The 16,410-nt window shown below is 36.0% G+C and overlaps 1 long non-coding RNA gene across 2 annotated transcripts in view; it reads right to left on the bottom strand.

Annotated features, from left to right (window-relative positions):
• Window positions 1–204: 204 nt before the first annotated feature.
• Window positions 205–16,410, bottom strand: part of LOC138830488 (uncharacterized) — a 177,653-nt gene continuing 161,447 nt past the window's right edge. For both annotated transcript variants that reach the window (XR_011373028.1, XR_011373029.1), the window contains exon 6: window positions 205–346. This is a non-coding gene — a long non-coding RNA (uncharacterized lncRNA). The remainder of the gene's footprint in view (window positions 347–16,410) is intronic.

A 16,410-nucleotide genomic window follows, 5' to 3' on the forward strand; every position in this document is an offset into this window, starting at 1 on the left:
TAATCTAATTTTATTGTAAAGGTGATGTACAGAGGGGTTACATTTACAAAAGTAAGGTAAAGAGTACCTTTCTTGTCAAACATTGTTACTCCCATCCCTCATTTTTCTCCCATTTTTCCCTCCCAGCCCTCCACTCTTCCCCATCCCAAGTTGTAAAGTTCATTTCCAACAGTGTCTTGTGAGTATTGCTGTTGCACCCTTACTTTTTGCTGGCTCCTTCTGCTGGCATGGCCTTCAGAGCATCGCTTGCAATACTTGAATAGGATTTACAAAGCGATTTATGACCCTATCTTCTTCTGCATTTTATTTAGCTTGTCATTGAAGCAACTTCTGGAAAGTATGAAACCTTAAAAAAATAATTTAAATTTATTGAATCTACATGCATCTCACTTCATGATTATATTACAAGCAAGCAAATTAAATTCCCATTAGATACCACTACATTATTTTTGATAACTTACAGTTATATTTGAGTTATTTATATATACACAAATACATATAATGTAAACACATGTACATTTATATGTACAAACACAAACCTGCACTTTCATGCACATGTGTGTAAAGACACATATTCATGTATGTGTACATGTGTATGCTGCATATGTAAAAATATACAGTCTTTCACCTCACCATGTATATTAATATCATGCATATCATACGTATCTATCATATATATATACACACATGCACATATATATAAATATTTGATGAGGCTGATGTCTCAAACACACAGAAATGCACACACACACGCACACACACACACACACACACACACACACACACACACATACACACATATATGATGTGGCAAAAGACTATTCCAAATAAGTGGAATAAAAACTCAATCAGTTAAACTGATGTTTATTACTATCTTGTCTTGAGTAAACAGAGTAGCTGTCAGTTACATAAATGGGGAAATGAAAATTGGATACATTTGATACTGCCCAGAGAGTGCCATTATTAACATTGTTTCTCTTTGTTTTCCTTTAAATGTTGTTTTGCTCAAAATGATTGGAAAGGCAAATGTTCTGATGCTCAGTTTGCCAGTTTGATAATTGTGTTGTTGCTGCAGTAATGGAACTTCATCTCTCTATGGCATATTTTTTTAAGTTAAATCCACATAGTATCCTACTGAGATAAAACAGTCCTTCCACTATTATTGACTGCTGTATATTTAAAGAGAGTACAATAGTTCCAGATCCTGCCTTTTAAAATTTATATGAAATCAAACTGGATCCTACCTCACACATTTCTACAAATTCATGGATTTTTAAAATCAATTTTCCAGGTTAACTACAATATTTATCTTAATTGTTTTATTTACAATGATTGACTCTAATATGAAAAATATACCAAATTCTACCAGGATGATATTGCACAGGGTAAATGAGATAGTTTTATGTTGTTCCACCAAAAACATAAAAGTTTTTTTCTCTCTTAAGTTGGAATAATTGTAAAAATCAATAATATCAGTCATCTATCCAGAGCAGACAGGAATGAAATCATTTTAATATCAATATACAGAAGAATAGGACCCAAAAATCTACCACATGAGTTTTTAAAATTTATAGTCAAGCATCTCAAAACTAAGTGGCTTAAAACAATAATGTACAAATCCTCAAAGAAACAACTGCCTGATTAATAATGGGCTAAAAGACTTAAAGAGAGACTTCTCTGAAGAGGAAATAAGAATGGCCAATAAACACATGAAGAAATGCTCAATTTCTTTAGCCATAAAAGACATTCAAATCAAAACATCATTGAAATTCTACCTCACCACAGTTAGAATGGCTATTATCAAGAAATCTAGTAACAACAAATGCTGGAGGAGATGTGACCAAAAGGGAACTCTACTTCATTGTTGGTGGGAGTATAAACTTGTTCAACCACTTTGGAAAACAGTATGGAGGTTCCTCAACAGACTATATACATAGAGTTCCCCTATAACCCAGCAATCCCACTTTTGGAAATTTATCCAAACGATCACAAACAAGCCCATACTAAAGTACCAGCACAACTATGTTTATTGCACCATTATTTACCTTAGCTAAGATATGGAACAAACCCAGATGCCCCTCAGTAGATGAATGGATCAAGAAAATGTGATATATATACACAATGGAATTCTATGCCTCCATCAGAAAGAATGACATTACCCATTTGTTAGGAAATGGAAAGACTTGGAAAAAATGATATTAAGTGAAGTAAGCCAGACCCAAAGAAACATAGGTCCCATGGTTTCCCTTATTTGCAATAGATAGTATATGTCTAGGATAAACAGAAAAGTCAAAAGCCATGTACATATGACCATATAAGATAATGCTAAGCAAAATGAACCCCAAGATAGGGACACAAGAGGTTTTTTTTTGTTGTTGCTGCTGTTCTTTTAATGTACTTATAATGTACTATGTGATTTTTTTTGTTTCTTTTGTATGTTCTTCCCCCATGGTATATACCCCATGGTATAACCCCTGTTTTCACTGTATTTCATTCTGGTGCCCTGCTTATATATACATTTTTCTAATTTGGGGAAGAGAAGGGAAATAACAAAATGTTTAAATAAGGATACAGGTTGACCCACTGTAACAATGAGATGTACAAGCCACTATGTTGAAAACGAACTTTACAACTTGCGGGGAGGGGGGCTGTGGGAGGAGTTGGGGAAGTGGGGCAGGAAGGGATGGCAGGGGAAAAACAAAGGAGGAGGCAACAATGCTCAATAGGAAATATACTCGTTACCTTACTCATGTTACTGTAACCCCTCTGTACAGTATCTTTACAATAAAAATATATACTAAAAAATTTAAAAAACAATAATATATACTCCCAGAAGTGCCTTGTTAGACTTAGAGGAAGTGCTTTTTCTCTGATTCACTCTGTTTTAAGCACGGTGATTAGAAACCAGTATCCCATAAAATGTTATTCATTCAAATGTCTTATACCTGAGCTAGGGACACAAAAACATCTAAGTATCTAAGTACAAAGCAGTTTAGCTTTCTGGTATTTCTTATTATTATTTCTATGTGATCTTTCCAGGATACTGACTTCATGATAATTGTATAAGTCAGTGTATTTCCTTAATTTAGGCTCAGTGGTTTCAAGTCCCATATCCAGGCTTAAATAAAAACATTAAAATTTATGTTGCTGCTTGTGAAGTAGACTCAACTCAACATTGGTGGCTCTGTCTCTATCTTTCTGTCTCTGTGTCTCTATTTCTCTGTCTCTTTTTACTGGGGTTTGAACTGAGAGACTTTCTATGTAAGTGCTGGTTATCTGTTTTGTTCACTTTTGCGGGGGGGGGGAGGGGATGAAGGTCTCATTTACTACTCAGACGAGGTTTCTGGTCCATGTTCCCTCTGATGAAGCCTCCTAATGAAGCTATTTTAACAGGAACATGTCACCCAACTTGTACTTCACTGAGGCAGGGGTCTTAAAAACATTTTATTCCCCAAACTGGCAGTTGTCAAATCATAATGCTCTCAATCAACCTTCCAGTTAGCCCCAGGATTGTAGCTGTGAGCCTCAACATCTATACATTTCCTTATTCTGTTTATTTAAAACAAAGAACTGTGAAAACACTTATTCATGATGGAAGAGGATTAGACTCTACTTCTGATAGGGAAAAATTTCAAATAACTTGAGACATTTAAAACTATGCCAGTATCTGAAAAGGGTAATGGTATTGAACTAAGTGAAGCAAATGCAGAAGGCATTATCATTTCAATATTTTCTAGACCTTGCTAAGACAATATTCCTGAAAGATGTACTGTGCACAGCATTTCTCATACTTACTATCTGATATTCCTCAAAATAATTATGATGTAAGCCAGAAGTGTAGTTAAGAATTGTAAGTAAGCATTTTCTGCACCATTTCTGGTTTTCTAGTGGTTAATTAGAGATAAGAGTCTCACTGACTTTTCTGCCTGGGCTGGCTTTGAGCCATGATCCTCAAATCTCAGCCTCCTCTGAAGCTAGGATTACAGGTGTGAGCCACCGGTGCCCTGCTAACAATGGGATTCTTATCTATAGAGCATTTCCTAATTAAAAATCATCCATAAAAAACCCTAAAAGTTCAATAAGGCAAAGAAGAGCTTCTATTATGAAGCAGAGTCTTTCCAATATCCCAGCTACATAGCTTACTCTTCTAGAAACACTGCAAACATACTATTTTAGATGCTCAAGAAATTTGTTCTCAATCTATGATAAGTGAAACAGGGACAGATAGCCCTTTCTTCTTTATTTTCTAAATATTGGAACATACTATAACTCATACATCCATTCCTCTTCTTTTTGTTGAAAAGGTGATGCACAGAGGGGCTACAGTTACATAAGTCAGGTATTGAATAATGTTACCTATTTCATTATTTTAGTTTTTCTCTTCCCGACTCTTCTCCCCTACAAACTGTAAAGTTTATTTTCAACATAGAGTCTAGTGAGTATCATCAGTGAATTACTTCACCCTTTGTCATACTATTTCTGTTTTTTCCCTAACCTTCCCCAAATCAGATGAACTTACATATAAGACAAAAGGTACAGAAATAAAAACAGAAACAAAATGGAAAAACATAATACAAAAAGTAAAATAAAAGTTTGTACCCATTTCTTGGAGTTCATTTAGATAGGCATAATTTTATTTGATCACATATGCATAACTAAACACTAATCATAATGCTTACATATGACCCAACAATACCACTCCTGGACATCTATCCAATTGACCATAAACTGGGCTGTACTAAAGCCATCAGCACAACCATGTTCATTGCAGCATTGTTTACCATAGCAAAGATATGGAATCAACACAGATGCCCCTCAATGAATGAATAGATCAAGAAAATGTGGTATATAAACACAATGCAATTCTATGCTCCCATGAGAAAGAATGACATTGCCCCATTAGTAAGGAAATGGAAAGTGATGTAAGCCAGACCTAAACATAGATTGCCTGATTTCCTGCATTTGTAATAATTAGAATGTGCATATAAATGTACAAAGCCCAATGAACAGTAAAAGATAAAAAAAATTACATTTGAAGCCAGGCTCTGTTGGCTCACATCTGCAATCCTAGCTACTCAGGAGGCTAAGATCTGAGGATTATGGTTCAAAGCCAGCTCAGGCAAGAAAGATCCATGAGTGGTTTATCTCCAATAAACCACTAGAAAATGGGAAGTTGCACTATGGCTCAAGTGATAGAGCACTCGCCTTGAGCTGAAGAGCTGAGGGATAGCTCCTAGCCCAGAGTTCAAGCCCCATGACTGACCAAAAAAACAAACAAACAAAAACCACTTAGACATGATCAATTAACAGCAACATTCATACAGTGAGACGAAAGGAAGATATTCTTAGGAAAGCATCACAAGGACTCAATAGCTATATCCACTCTTCTTATTAACTATTTCTTTCTTGAGAAATTGCCCTTCCCTAGAAATATAGACTTGTTTCTCTGTATTAATACATTTAAGTCCCCAAGTAGACACTGTGTTGAGATGACTGCCATTTTATTCCAGAACCTCATTAAGCGGGATGGAGTGAGGCAAAAAGGACTATTTACATGGTTAATCTGTCAGGTAAAATGATCTGTTGCTCCACACATGGCCTTCAGATTAATTTTTCATACCAAACGTAACCCATCTTCACATCCATAAATTCTAATCCTTTATCCCAACTTTATTATTTGATAACTCTTTTCATTATTTTCTTTTCTTCCTTGTTTAATGTTTTTGATACTTTCTAATACTGCCTCATGGCTTGAAAATTGGCATGTAATCATATATTGATTACATATATATTTTATTTGGGGGTCTTAAAGCAAAGAGAAAGATATGTTTTGATTACATTGGTGCTAAGATTACATTGCTTTGAATCCAAATGTTGCTACTGGCAGTAGACATCCTAAGCATGAAATCATTATTTAATATAGTCTTACCAAGAAAAAACATATATTTATGTTCATTTTCATCCTATCAGTTGATATGTAATACTTGAAAAGCACAGTCAATGTAAGGCTGCTAGCTGTATGCAAAACTCTTGGGATAGAGTTCCATTTTTCATTTGAAGAGAAATTCTTAGTTACCTTTCAGAAATTATGTTTACATCAAATACACTTCATACTTGTCTGGTGATAGCAATTTGAATAATGGATGTCTTCTCTGTTGTTCAACTTTCAAATTGGTTTCTCATGCATTCCTTAGATTTTACAGCATTTTGTTCATTTACGTTTTCTGAAACCCAAAGCATTTTGATCTCATTTTTCACACTTGATATTTTCCAACACAGAAAGCAATGTAAAGGAAATTGTGCTTACTAATCTAGTAAAGACACATCTTTCCTTTTTTTCCCAAAAACAAAACAAATAAGCAGACTCCTTAAAGCAATGTTATGTAAGGATGAAACAAAATCAAACATATATTCATATATGGGTGATTACTGAATCCCATTTATTGAAAGTGTCCATTTAAACACAGTGTGTATCACACCCAATGCTTAGGAACATCAGTGGCCACAGGGATGAACACTATATTAAGTTCACTGAGTCTATAAAAAATCATTTTAATTCCATTGTTGGTTGCCATTCTATATTATAACAAAACCTTGGTGTGGTTTATTTGGCTGGACCAGCTTGATGAAGTCTGTATTTTGATTTGTAGGTGAATACATAGTGCTCTTGTATTTTCTAGCCCATAAAACAGTGACCATTACTTTAAGTTCTAATCATTTGTTAAAAAATACTAGGGGAACTATTTAATATGTTTGTTAATACTTAACAGAAAAAAATCATCACCAAGGAAGGGTAGATAAGAATGGAATATTTTATGTGAATATTCAGATGCTATATTTAATTAAACCTTACTTTGTTCTTAGCATGATACTAGAAACATGGATTCCAGGGACTCTTTATATAACAAAGTATATTTTTTTGGTATAAGGCAATGATAATCTTTGCAACATAGTAATGTCACTAGTTGTAGTACAAGAGCCTCACTTTTGTGGTTCCCATAGGACCAGGTCTGACCAACTATTCCCAAAAGCCAACTGGAAACTAGCAATGGTGAAAGCAGGAAGGGAGTTTGATTCAGTATGGGCCCCAGGGAAGAAGACTGAGCGAGGTCTGCTTATCTGTCTTCAGGGAGATGCAGGAAACTTAGAGGTTTTTCTGAAAGGGGACTGAAAGCAACAGGGAGGGTGTACGCAGCTGGCAAAGTAGGCAATCTTTTCCAGGACCAGCCTGCCTGATGATTACTTCAGAGTTTCTTGTGTTGTAAGAAGGTTATTACCTGGGTAGGAGGGAGTTAGGTTGCCTCTTACCAGAAGATATTTCTGACCATGTTTCAGATGTTTCTGACCTATTATTCCTATAATCCAATATACCAGCAAGAAGGAATGACTCGGAGAATAAGAGAAATCAGAATGTCAATATGAAGTTAATTCTTTCAAGGTTAGTGCAGTAACTAGGGACTTGTGAGCACCATTGGGACAGAATCAGGGCCTTTTAAGGTTAGTGCAGTAACTAGAGACTTGTGAGCACCATTGGGACAGAATCAGGGCACTGTAAAAGCTGTTGATTTTCTTGAAAACTCTGGTTTAAAAAAAAAAAAGGAAAGCTGACTTTTGTTGGAGTCTTCAGCTTTGAAGGTCAGGGAGATATTTTTTTTAGCTTTATCATTCTTTAATGATTAATATGTCTACATGCAGAGTGGAGCAAGATCTGCTCCAGAAAGAGGAGGCAGAGGAAAGAGCAAGAGGATGATGCAAAGCTTTTATCTTGCTTTTAGTTACTCAATGGCCACCGACATGCCCAAGAGAAGAGTCAGCACTTTTAGCAAAATAAGTCACTGAGTATTTATCCAAATGTGCCAAAGAGGCATGTATTTTATTCTCTCCCAGTTCCTAGGAAACCTCACTGAGTTGAGGTTAATCACTCTGTCTCATCTCAGTCTCTATGCTACATTTTAATCTTTTGATTTGGGGAAGTCATTAATGGGCTTTAAACACAGAGACTCACACTTGCTTGGCAGGTGGTTTTGGCACTTTGTTTTGCAGTAGTTAAGTTTGAGATCGGGTCATACTTCCTGCCTAGAAACAAGCTTGGACATTAATCTTCTCATTTTTTTTTCATCCAGCAGTAACTGGAATGGCAGACTAATAACACCATTCCCAACTTCTTCTCTTGAGGTGTGTGTGTGTGTGTGTGTGTGTGTGTGTGTGTGTGTGTGTGTGTGTGTGTGTGTGTGTGTGTGTGTGTGTGTGTGTGTGTGTGTGTGTGTGTGTGTGTGTGTGATATGTTTTCTCTTTGTCTGAGGCATCCTAATACCACAGTCATCTCAATTTCAAAATTGAGAGGATTACAGCTGGGACCTCTCAATTCAATCCCTACTCTTCATTTCTAGCACTAATTTGACTTTTAAGTTTTGCATGTCTTCTTATTGTCGCCATTTGCCACCTGAGCTCCTCCAATTCCTTTTCTTTCATTCTTTTCTAAGTTTCTAATACTATCTAGGAATAAAGAAGTTTGGGGGAGAAGAAGTGGTGGCAGGGGGAGAAGAAGTGGTGGCAGAGGCAACGTTCTTTTGAAAGTGAGCATAAGGTACCAGAGAGGATCTGGATAACCTCTTAGCTGTTGGCAGATTGATAGAATCACTCACCCAGGATTTCCAGCTGGGAAGGCCACCTTATGCTTGTCCATCTGCTTCCTGGGAAGGATGGGGGAGGAAGAGAGTCAGAGCAGAGACTTCTCTGTATAAGAAAATGAGAAGTGGGGGCCACATCCTAGTAGCCCAGTGAAGGCTCAAGGAGTTTTCATTTGGAGCCCTTTGGGGCAAATCTCAGCTATTCTATCATCTGGTTGAGTCACTATCCACATCCAAAGAAAGTGAAGCCTGTCCTTTATCCGGATACAGGGTCAGGCCCGGCTTTGTTTTCATCAGAGCTACTGTCATGGTTCCCCAGGGGTTTTAGGAAGAGGAAGTGACACTGTCTCACCAGCCCAAAGTCTTTTGCTTCCCAGGGTCCACAGGAAGAGAAGGGGGTGTTTTACCCATCCAGCTGATGTCTCCTACTCCCTCCCCCACCCTGCCCTTATTTTTCCTCTCTCATTCCTCTGTCAGGAAATATGAGAAAGGATAGGAACTATCGGCATACCTTTGTGCCCTTACTAATGGCTTGTATTTTAAAATAATGATTGTGGTGGATGAAGAACTTCCAAGGATGGCTGTGTAATTCATTAGGAGGAAGACATAGAACAAAGAATCTGACATGTGCAGATGTGTAATTCAGTTCTTACTCTCTATCTTTAATTTGTATGCTTTCACATTGTTGTTGTGATTTTTCTTCCAATTAGAAGATAATGTACCCTGACCCAAGATTCCACACAACTATCTGTCACTAATTTCTTTGGGACTCAGGTTTCCCTCAATGTTCAGAAAATTCAACTGGATTAAATTTGCTTATTCCTTCACTAGTGGTCACACTAGATGTTCGACATCTCTGAGTCAATAATCACTCCCAAACTTGTTGCTTAAAACTAATATTCTAAGAGCTTTTAATGAGAGGAGATTATAATTAAGAGTTTGGCCAGTGCTGAATTTTTTGAAAGTTAAACTGGAATTGGGGATTCTAGCTGACTTAGTATTTTAGATCCTAGTTCAAATGAGACCACTAGTTCTCTAGAAATGAGCTGAGCTTCTTTGGTTGGGCCGTCCCTCCCAAATTTTCTAAACTAAAGCCAGATAAGTCAGCAATAAATGAGTTGAACAAAAATAGTTATAGTCTAGCATTATGGTATTTTGTAAGACCTCATAGACTCTCCTTGTTCTATGATTGGAGCCACCATCAACAACACCACACCTACCAACAGAAGTCAAATAAGGTTATATTATGTTTTTTACAAAGTGATAGCTCAGTCTGTAGCTAATGAATATGATATAACTGCATTACATCCTAGTAATTGACTTCTATTGGAAATTAAACCTTTGATAACCATTAAATTTCATTGCTAAGAGTAATAAACTGACATATTTTTCCTCCTTATGCAATTTCTATTCATTAAAAATCTCTGAACTGTTTTGTGGTTAAGAACAATATATTTTATCATGGCATGATGCTGTATGCCTATAATCCCAACATTTAGTAGACTGAGAGAGGGGATAATGAGGTCACTGCCAGCCTAGAATACAATGGAGAGACTTTGCCTCATAACTGAATAACCATAATATTTTAGAGAGGTTATTTTTAACCTCATTAGGAGATATATTTTTCTACTATGTTTTCTCTGAGAAGGGATCACATTATTGGTTTCATACTTCAGACTTTCTTTAAATCAGCATGAAAGCTTTTCTGAAAATGTTAACATTATACTCTTAAGGTTAATAAAGACAAAAATCAGAACCACAGAAAATATTTCAGAACAATTATATTCATGTTTCAGAATAATTACATGTATTTATAACCTTGGGGTTTGAACCACACTTGAGACTATTTTTAAGTCCTATGCTGTGACCTTTTATGAAAATAAATGTTGCAATTAATGTAAATCCTGAAAAAATACATTAAATTAAAGAACTAGGGGTATTTTTTCTTAAAAATGTATCCTATTATGCAACCTTTGAAAAAATGTGGTGAAGAACATTCAAACAATGGACATGGAGATTTGATGTTTTTCATTGTTGTAATATTAATCTTTTAAGTGATAATTGCTTTAAAGATGAAAATGAAAGATGTATTTTATTCATGTATATTTCTTTTGTTTTCCCCTTTGGTTTTATATAAAGAAACATGAATTCCATATTTGAAATGTATTCATTATTCTATTACTAAGGTTTGGTTGGTATTAATGTAATAGCCATACTTGCCAATATCACTTAGTTTTCATTCACTAGTAGAATAAATTATTGCCTGCATACCAACTCATTTATTCCTTTAAGAGTCTTGTTTTGTTTTACAAACAAAATTAGAAAAGCAATATTGCATATCATATATTAGAGAAAAAATGTGGGGACAGTGCCTAGTGCCTGAGACCCGTAATCCCACTACTTGGTAAATAGAGATTAAGAGGAAGTAGGTCAAAACCAGACCAGGAAAAGTTACTGAGTCACCAACATAGTAAGTCAAGCATTGTGCTTCAGTCCTGTGATTCCAGTGACATGGGAGGCTCTAGGAAGATAGTGGTCTGAGATCCTGTCAGAAAAGTAACAGAAGCAAAACTAGTGCTGAAAGTCTGATTCAACTTCTAGTGCTCTTTCCTACCAAGAGCAAGGTCTTGAGTTCAAGCTCAGTGTCAAGACCATGGGAAAAAGAAAGGGAGAGAAAGAGAAATAAAGGAAGGACTAGAAAGAATGAGACAGAAAAAGAAAAATGAAGAAAGGTAGAAAGGAGGGCAGGAAGGAAGGAAGGAAGGAAGGAAGGAAGGAAGGAAGGAAGGAAGGAAGGAAGAAAGAAAGAAAGAAACAAGGAAGGACAGACGAAAGAAGGAAAGAAAGAAAGAAAGAGAAAGAGAGAAGGAAGGAAGGGAAGGAAGAAGGAAAGAAAGAAAGCAGAAGGAATGAAGGAAAAAAGAAAGGAAAAAGGAAGGGAGGGAGGGAGAGAGGAAGGAAGGAAGGAAGGTAGAAAGAAACAAGGAAGGAAAGAAGAAAGAAAGAAGAAAGAAGGAATGAAGGAAGGAAGGAAGGAAAGAAGAAAGAAAGAAAGAAAGAAACAAGGAAGGAAAGAAGAAAGAAGGAAAGAAAGAAAGAAAGAAAGAAAGAAAGAAAGAAAGAAAGAAAGAAAGAAAGAAAGAAAGAAAGAGAAAGAGAGAAGGAAGGAAGGGAGGGAAGAAGGAAAGAAAGAAAGCAGAAGGAATGAAGGAAAAAAGAAAGGAAAAAGGAAGGGAGGGAGGAAGGAAGGAAGGAAAGAAGGAAGGTAGAAAGAAACAAGGAAGGAAAGAAGAAAGAAAGAACGAACGAACGAAAGAAAGAAAGAAAGAAAGAAAGAAAGAAAGAAAGAAAGAAAGAAGAAAGAAAGAAAGAAGAAAGAAGGAGTGAAAGAAGGAAGGAAGGAAGGAAGGAAGGAAGGTAGGTAGGAAGGAAGGGAGGGAGGGAGGGAGGGAGGGAGGGAGGGAGGGAAGAAGGAAAGAAAGAAAGCAGAAGGAATGAAGGAAAAAAGAAAGGAAGAAGGAAAGGAGGGAGGGAGGGAGGAAGTAAGGAAGGAAGGGAGGGAGGGAGGGAGGAAGGAAGGAAGGAAAAAAGGAAGGAAGGGAGTAAGGGAGGGAGTCAGGGAAGGAAAAAAGCTAAAATATGGTCTGAGCTTGTCTTCAGTGTTTGAGAATGGGTCTAGCATATAATACTATCTGGGTTCAATTTCTATCATCGCATTCATATACATATGCAAAAATAAATAACTATAAAATGTAGTACTTTTTCATACAAGTTGTAAAAGCTTAGAGGTAGGGCCAAGGTAAGGTTTGCCTAATGCCAATTCAGAACTTTTCTTCTTCCATGAGCATAGAGAGGATGACTTCTGGCACCAGGAGGAGGCATCACTAGGCCACCGAGGAGCACAGTTGGGATGTAAAGTCCACTGGTTTATGCCATGGGAGTCATTCTCTCACTTATGTGCCGAACGCTGTGGGCAAATCAAACTTCCAGCATCGCTGCCACATTTCAATCAGCAAAGGTGTTTCAAAGTTATGTTTTGTGAAGTGATTTAAGTCAGAGCTACAGCATTTCCTTTTCCATGCACAATATTCCCAAGAGAACTTGTTAAGCTTTATTTTCACCAAGGAACATCTGCACTTTAAGACACAGCATTTTAACATACAGTGAGTTTTATCTATTCTCACACTTAATGTCTTTGTAAACATCTTAAGTTGCTGATTTACTTAGTAAAGTTGGGATTTTTTTTTTAATTTAGAGGACTTACAGAATGCCAAGGTCTTAAGCTCCCTGAATCTTCATTTTCTTCATCACAAAAGGCAAGATGTAATTGGGGAAAAAATGAGTTGAAACTATTCCATTTTTAAACTACACGGGCAGACACTAAGGAAAATAATTCACAGAAATATGTTCATTTATATATCTATCCATCTATATTATTTAACTGCCTATCCTATAAAGAAGAGTTTAATGTGTTTCTCTATACATATATATATATAATATATATATACACACATGTGTTTATATACACAGGCACGTAAATGAAAATATGTTGCCTACTGACAGAAAATCTTGTCCTTTAAAGCATAAATACCTGAAAAAAAGTAGTATTTGTATTTTTTTTGCAATTGTATTAGTCTTTCAGTTTTATGGGAAGTATCTTATATTACAAGCAACTTCCATACACAATGTTTCTGAGATTTACTAACAGTTTATATTTCTCCCTATTTATTTATGACTCTTTTCTCTAAATGAATTTTTACAAGCTTCAGAGAATATAAGTTGAATGCTAGTTCCCCTTGTCATAGTTCCTATGCAAGCACTGTATACTTATTAAGGTGTGTAAAATGTACCCTGATAAGATACTATTTCAGCCCATTTTTGTGCCCATGGTCTTGGGTGTATTATAGTTTCATGCATGCATTTATGAGTTAGTCCTCTTTAATTTGGAATCCTGCTTCAGTGATTGATTTCACTTGGAGATATTTGTTTGAAATCCAGCTGAAAATTTTACAAAATATCTCTTAGCTAGGTTTGTCTGAGATTTCCTCATGATTATTCTTAAGTAATTTTGTATTATCATTAACAATGAAATTGATAGTATTTCCATCTGAATGACTAGGGTGGGAAGATGATGATGTTTGATCAAAACAGGAAATGATCATGTTGATCAGTTGGGTAGTTGTTATCCATTAGGTTTCTCCAAAAACAAAGTCAGGAACTTCTTATGGCTTTTAATGGGCAGTTGAGGAGAATGGCCTAGTAGTACTCTTTTTGTTTTTAATCAAGCTTTCAATATGCCATTTGAGCATTTACTGATAACCTAAATACCACATCCTTGTTTTTATCTACTGTAAAAAAAAACCCTTCTCCAATTATTTTTAAGAAATTAATTCATATCAGAACGGACTTGTAATTTCTTCTGTATTAAACTAGCTACCATTTGTGTTATCTTAGGTTTGGAGCTCACATTTTTCTAGAGTTGGGCGAGTTGGGGTCCTTTTATAACTGGCTATTATATTTGTAAAATAGATTTTGGATATTCTCCCCTTATTTCTTTTGTATTTTCGCCCTCTTGGCAAAGACGATGAGGATTATATATGAAACTATGCATAAAAATCCTATGTCACAGAATACAATCTGATTTTTCCCCTTTAAGATTAATTTTTAATCTCCATCAATCCTTCTCTGAGAATAATGAGATTTCATTATCCTCAGAATTCAAACCTAGAATATTGGAAAATAAATTTTGGGACTGACAGATAACATGTTCCCCCGTAAAGCACAAAATAAATTTCAATTCAATTTTTCATGGATTTTTTTTCTGTTTGAGATGAAGTTTATACACAGTGCAATAAGCAAATCTTAAATGTATATATAGCTGAGTTTCAAAGAGTGAATGTCTAGGCAACTTGCAGTCCTATAAAATGTCAAGTATTCTACCTCCATGAAATGTTCTCTTATGGAAATGGCGCTGTAGTAGTTCAAGTAGTAGCGTGCTAGTCTTGAGCTGAAGAGCTGAGGGACAGTGCACAGGCTCAGAGTTCAAGCCCCATGACCGGCAAAGAAAAGAAAAAGTTCTCTTGTGTGTCTTTACAACTCTCCCAAAGAAGCCATGTATTCAGAAGCTAAGGATCAGGTGGGCCTATTCTAGAACTTCATCCCCATGGACGAAGGTCATTACATGTTGTGTACTTTTGAGTGTGCATATAGCTTAGTTCTCTGAGCATGTGGGTGACCTCATGGACCAGTAGGGTTGCGCTTATGCTAAAATTCGAAATTTCCAGGTATTCTGTCAGGAGTTCTTTCAGCTTTCTTCTAGAAGGTCAGAATTCTTGGCAGATTCTGTAGCTCACCAAAACTACTTCCCCTACTTCCAGTTTAGACCCTTGGCTGACTTCAGGACAATGAACCAAACAGAAATCCAAGGCAAGGTTGATGGAATTGGTAGATTCCACTCAGCTTTCTCTTCTTTCAAGGATCATAATCCTGGGTTGGCTTCTATTGAAACTAGACGGATATTGTTGTTTCATGTATTTTATTCATTCTTGCAGTTTATTTTGGTAAGAGGAAAAGTCTGTTTCTAGTTACTGTCCTGGCTAGCACCCGAATTCAGTGATACTCATTCTCATATAAAAATTACATGCATTAAATTAACTCTCTTTAGTAATTTTTAACCTATATACAAGTGAATTTTTGTGGGTCTGGTGATGTGTTTTCATTATTTAAATTATCTGGGCACCCTGTTTCTAGGACTACAGCTGTATCTTTTTGTAGAGTATTTCATTTTTTATTTCCTAAAATGGTATAAAGCAACAAGTATTTTCTAAACGTGTTTAAAAAATAAAGGAAACAATGTACGTGTTATTCTTTACAAGATAGTGCTAGAAGATGTAAATTAAATAGCAGACGAACTTGGGGCAAAGATAAACACAGTTTCGTTGTGGGTCACAAATTGCAAAAGGAAAGAGTTAGAAGTGATATTTCTTTATGGCTTTCCTGCCTCTTACAATGGCATAATATGATTAAAATGGAGATAATGAAATCTTCTTCTGTTTTTTTTTTTCCTGAACAAGTGAAGGTGATCTAACTACTCTATGCTTCAAAGCATTTGGATGAAAATAAGTTTCCTAAAATGTATCTCAGCTTCCCAATGGATGTGGCTTTACACTTTATAATTTCAAAGAATTATATCAGTTATTTTAGCAAGTATCCTGGCACCTGGACATTTTTGCCTTAACTGCGACTATCTCATTATTTGTTATCGACTGTTTAGGCCTATCATCTTTGAAGCCTGTAACTATGACGGTCCCTAGCTGACTTTCAATAACACGCCAGTAGATTTTCCCTTCAATATTTAAGACTCATCCTTATTTAAATTAAATGCTTCCTTTTCTGGTCAACTCTGAGTTATTTTATTTAGAAGTCAAATACCGTGGCATTATTTCTTTAAAAAAAACTGCAACGAGATGTTACATTATTTTACCCACCAAGATGTTTTGTAAAAGGTTCTCCTCTGGGAGGAAATTAATTCCTTGAAACTACAAGCCAAACACGTTAGTCATAATTTCATGGTGTTTTAAAAAGGCAACAGTCACATAAGAATGTTTGGCATGGAACACAAAATCCTATTAGTGGCACACATCTGTGACAGTATACAAGAGACACACGCACCACAGGGAGCTCTCGCTGGCTAGCCATACTCCCAGGTTATTTCTGGGGATATGGAAGAGAAATTCTGTTGTTTTTAAAAGGGACATTTGCTTCTTCCCAGTTTAATAAA

This window comes from Dipodomys merriami, unplaced genomic scaffold (assembly GCF_024711535.1).
Source record: "Dipodomys merriami isolate MVZ:Mamm:240054 unplaced genomic scaffold, mDipMer1.0.p SCAF_19, whole genome shotgun sequence".
Classification (NCBI taxonomy): Eukaryota; Metazoa; Chordata; class Mammalia; order Rodentia; family Heteromyidae; genus Dipodomys; species Dipodomys merriami.